Genomic DNA, 4,882 nt, shown 5'->3' with positions numbered 1-4,882 from the left:
GGTCGGCACATACAGCCCACGGGCCGCCTGGTTTTGCAAATAAAGTTCCATCGGAACACGGCCGTGCTCATTTGTCGACGTTTTGCCCGTGACCCCTGGCGCACACCAGCAGCGCTGAGTACGTCAGATCTGGTGGCCCACAGGCCCGGCCCTTTCAGGAAAAAGATCGCCTACCCTGTTGTGGCTCATCACTCAACAGTGATGGTCTCATTCCCCTGTGCACTGACCAGCATCTCAGAAACTCCTTCGATACACCTCATTCATAACTGCTTATGACAAGTCCTTTTCCTAGTTTACAGAGGGGCCAGCTAGGATACAGTTCAAACTAGGAGGTGACAAGGCCTCCCCCAGGGACCTATAGTCAGCTAGACCGTGTGTCGCAATTTCAAGTCTTGAGCTTGAACCCTAGCAATTCCTTTTGTTTTATCGCGACTGGAAGCTCGTGGACATAGTATGCTGGGGCGCCTTCTCCCTGCCCGCTGCTTTCTACACAGCTGTTTGCAGTGACAGCGTGGAAAGTAAGGAACGAATGTGGGATCAGTCAGAGGGTCCGAATGCTGACTTTTAAATGAAGACGTGGGGTGTCCGAAATATTCACTTACTTGGACTTGCACAGGTAGTGAGCGTGGACTTCCAAGAGGTCAGGGCCCTGCGGTGTCCCCTCGCAGCCTGCTGCACGTTGTCTTGGCAACTGCCTGGCGGTATATTGTCATTCACTTCATTTAAAAGCGAGGTCCAAGTCCAGTGCAGGAAAGTTACATCTAAAAGCAGAAAGTGGAGAGAATATCAAATGGTCTCATTCTGGGAGGAAAACGGAGAGAAAGGCCTTTGAGCCTCATTTCTGAAGCTGCTTAGTCGATTCTCCCTGGCATTTTATTGAGTAAAATTTCAAACATGCATACGGAAAATTTGAAAGAATCGTGCAGTTAAAACCCACTACGTAGATGGTATAATTAACATTTTGCTGTATTTGCTTTATTGCCTATTTATCCATCTTCGTTGGGTGCGTTTTAAAATACTTGTCATCCACTGTGAGCTCACCCATATGTGACCCACCATGGTGCTGAAAAATAGTGTTTTTTTTTAATTCGTATCTATATTTTCCAAGTTGGTGTGGATATCAGTGCAGATATACCTGGAAATGAGAGCCGTAGGGGGAGAAGCCATTTTGTTTCTGGAAATAGTAGAAGTGTCAAAACTCTTCCCATAATGCATCTCCCTGCACTGCATTTAGTGGCGTGGGGGGCAGCTGGTTCTCCCAGCAGCTTCTGAGTGCTTCTTCGCAACGAAGTCACATCGCAGTGCCACTCGCTTGATATTTGGCATTAGCCCCAAATATTCCGAATGACTTTAAATGTTCTAAAGAAACTCTCAAGAAGTACTCTGAGGCATTCTGAAAGACTTAGGTATGGCAGTGTTCACAATGTTGATAGCAGTTGAAACTAGAAAATGTTAACGTATTGGCGAAGAGTAAATTTGGATAAATTTTGGAGTATTTGTGTAATAAAGCAACATACAAATTAATTGAAAAAAAAAATAGCCTACAGGGCAGTAGTGTGGTTTCATCTAATTTTTGTGAACCAGAAATTCATGTTTGTATGTGCACACGCGAGAGGGAGAAATGTTAAACTTTCTGGGCTCTGTGACTTTCACTTTCTATCCTTTATGTATCTCTGGAATTTTTTAAAAACGTTCCTTTATGACTTCCGAAGTTAGACAGATTGAAAGTATTTCCATTTGGGAATTTGTCGCCCTGAACGGAAGCGGAATAAAGTGGGGCGATGAGGGGGCTGGAGAGAGCTGGGTACGGGGAGTACAGGGTCGGGGGGATCTCTCGTCTTCAGAGGAAGGCACGCGGTACCAGCAACTCCATCCTTGGTCCCGCAGTGCGGGCATTTCACACCCGCACCTCACGGCTTACTTTACCGTTTATTCCCTAATGACACCTGTTGACATTCCTGTCCCACCCTTGTCCCTCTGGGCTTGAATAAGCTGAATAATTACTGGCAGCAGCTGCTAGTAATGGCTGCTCAATGAAGCGAGGGCTCAACCGCATCAAGGCCCCTGCCCCCTCCCCCACTACACAGATTCGTGGTGGGAGAGGCTGGGTCTGCTTGGGTCTCCCGATCGCTAGACACAAGATTTTGCTGGTGGTGGGTGAAACAGTTAAAAATGAGCCCCGAGAAACTGCTCCTGTGTCCCCGTGTGGTTTCCGGGTTTCTGCGTGTCACCGCGTAACAGGAAACCCATGTGCCCTGGCCGGTGCTGCCAGCATCTAAGGATGATAATTAATCGCCTGGGCTTTGGGCCATCATTGCTGACCTGCCAGGGTTCCAGGTTGCCTTTCATGCTGAGTAGCTAAGAACTGGGAATCTTGGAGGCAATAGGCTAGTTCCTTAGAAAGAAAGGGCCTTGGGGAGGGGGTCTTTGGCTTGTCCTACGGGAGGCTGTGCTCTCAGCCTCAGCCCTCCTGGTAGGGCGGTCGTGGAAGGAGGGGACTAGCCCGGGCCACCCAGCTCCTTGTGCTCCTTTCGGTGACGCGGGCAGCTGACGGGGGTGGGGGACAGGTAGATTCCGTTCCTTTTCACACATGGCGGAGGTGAGTGCTGGGGGCAGTTGCGCTTTTGAATGACAGGCTTTGTTACCTGCTCAGTGTAAACATAGAAGGAGATTTCGTTCAGTGCTTTTGGTCCGGAGTATAGACTGGTGGGTCATAACGGCCAGACATACAAGGACTGCTGAGACAGCACGTCACCCCACTCAAGGGTAGGGGTGCTGAGGTGTAAAGGGGGGAGGACTCGCAGGCAGCCGCAGGGTCCGCGTCAGAGCTCACTCCTGCGTCCCAACACTTCGGTGAGTTATTCTGTTATCGCACTTTTATCTCATTTAAAACGGAGGCAGGAATCCTCGTTCAGCAGTAGTCGTCACAGGGGGTGCAGCGTCCTTTGCCACATGAAGAGCGTAACTGCGAAGCGAGCAGCAGCGCCTGCGGGACTGAAATCTGCGGTTTGGGCTGTGGGCTGCATGACTTGACTCATGTGGTCAAAGTCAAGTTAAAGTGAGATCTGAAACTTCACTGTTCTGTCTTAGTTTTTCCTTCTTCCTTGTCCCAGTACTGCAGGTGACGACGAGTGCCATCAGAAGCCCTGCCGGCCCCGCTGAGGCCACTGGGGAAGTCGGACGGGCCGCAGTCAGCCCCGCGCCGTCCTGGTAAGTGGTCCGTGGCGGTGGCGGGCGCGCCCCGCACGTGGGACGAGGCGGGGAGGGGTGGGAGTGGGCGCCGCGCAGCCGCCCGAGGTCGTCCCGCTGTGATATGCGGTCTTTGCAGAGCGATAGCTACTCGCTGGAGAAAGTGGGCTGGAATCTGAGCCATGACCGTGTGTCCTCTAGACTCCCTCAGAGCCTGGGGACGCCACGTGCCACAGAAGTGTTCGGATTCGTCACTGGAAGACTGAACAGTGGTGTCCGAGCGCGTGCTCCGCCATGGCGCGAAAATCTTTGATGCTTCAAACCACCTGGGATGTTGTTAAAAATACCTATTCCCGGGCAGCCAGAAACCGTGTCATCGGTCAGGAGCGACGCCGAGACTTAATCTGTCACTCAGCGGGTTCACCAGCGAGCCCGAGTGAGTCGCCGTCGCCGTGGGTGTCATGACGAGGCGTCTGGGCAGCTTCGGGGAGTCGGTGGAAGTTCGGGGGGGTTCTCCACGTGCCATGCGAGAAGGGATGGCCGCGACGCCGGACCCCGCCGTCCTTCAGCAGGCATCGATTGAGTGCTTGCTGAGGGCCAGAGACTGTTCTAGATAGTCCCAAAGTTCTGCCATTGTAGAGCTGTCATTCCTGTGAGGGCAGGCAAAGGAATAAATGCGTAAGTGCACAGCGTGTCAGCGTGACCGGAGACGTTTCTCCATTCCGGTGGGAAAGACGCTCGTGGGGGACTTTGCGTTTCTGTCCCCAGCTCCCGTTCTCGCTTTTTCCCTTTCAGTGCCCGCCGCCGCGTGTCAGTGCGGTGGAGGCGGAGCAGGCTGACTGAACGAGGGTCGTAGACGGTGACAGTGGTCTTTGTGTCTCTGCCGGAAGCCGTCACGAGGCTGCGCAGCGGACGATGTCTGCGAAAGGCACGCGGGAGACGCCGCCAGCTGCTCCGTGTGACGGACAGTGTGGCGAGTAAGGTAAGCAGGGGCGAAGGGCTCACTTGGCCCTGGCTTCTGTCATGGAGGCTCCGGAAATGTCATTTTCGGGGCCTGTACTTTTAAAGCCCACAGGGCGTTCTGCACCACAGCGTTGTCCCCAGTGAACTAAGTGGCAAAGGCGCGTGTCGCACGATGTCAACGTGACGCTGGTCGAGAGCCTTTCTTTTTCCGACACGTTGTCAAGAGGCTCGTGGTTTCCGTGGCAGCGAAGCATGTGGCACCTCGGACGCGTGACCTCGGAGGCAGCAGGGGTCGCGACCTTTGCAGCCGTTGGACTCGCGCTCAGTTTGGGTTCACCATTCATCTCGACAGCACCCGTAAAACGGCCACGCGTGCCTTACGCTAGCAGCGCCTCCTTCCGCACTTCCTCCTGGGGCTACATCATTTCTTGGCATCTGCCACTCTTCATGGAATAAAGGTCACCTTTTTCCATGACGATGGTCTGCAAATGGAGCCCGCGGAGCACGGTGTCCCTGGCGCAGGCTCCGGCGTGTCTGGCTAACTCCTACCGGAAGCCCTGCGTGGACGAGGTGGCACGGGGAACCCAAATGACAGAGAAGCTGGCTTCTACCGCGGAGAAGCCTGTCACACTCGTCGATCAAAGGGAATTCCTGTACCGTGTCTTCCACGGCTCACGTGACATTGCTCGCATGTCGGGACATGAATGTTAACGTGCTCTTTCTCTGCCGG

General features: G+C 53.5%; 1 long non-coding RNA gene across 8 annotated transcripts in view; it reads left to right on the top strand.

Moving 5' to 3' along the window:
- Positions 1-4,882, top strand: part of LOC107196028 — a 57,924-nt gene that overhangs the window by 5,275 nt on the left and 47,767 nt on the right. For 6 of the 8 annotated variants that reach the window (XR_003047854.1, XR_003047853.1, XR_001517345.2 and 3 more), the window contains exons 2-4: positions 3,114-3,210; positions 3,391-3,867; positions 3,985-4,171. This is a non-coding gene — a long non-coding RNA (uncharacterized LOC107196028). The remainder of the gene's footprint in view (positions 1-3,113; positions 3,211-3,390; positions 3,868-3,984; positions 4,172-4,882) is intronic. The other 2 variants (XR_003047850.1, XR_001517343.2) reach the window with 2 other exon arrangements.

The sequence above is a fragment of the Pteropus alecto genome, unplaced genomic scaffold (genome assembly GCF_000325575.1).
Source record: "Pteropus alecto unplaced genomic scaffold, ASM32557v1 scaffold587, whole genome shotgun sequence".
NCBI lineage: Eukaryota > Metazoa > Chordata > Mammalia > Chiroptera > Pteropodidae > Pteropus > Pteropus alecto.
Note: the sequence above shows the minus strand (reverse complement) of the source record. Positions and strands in the feature narration are given on the sequence as shown.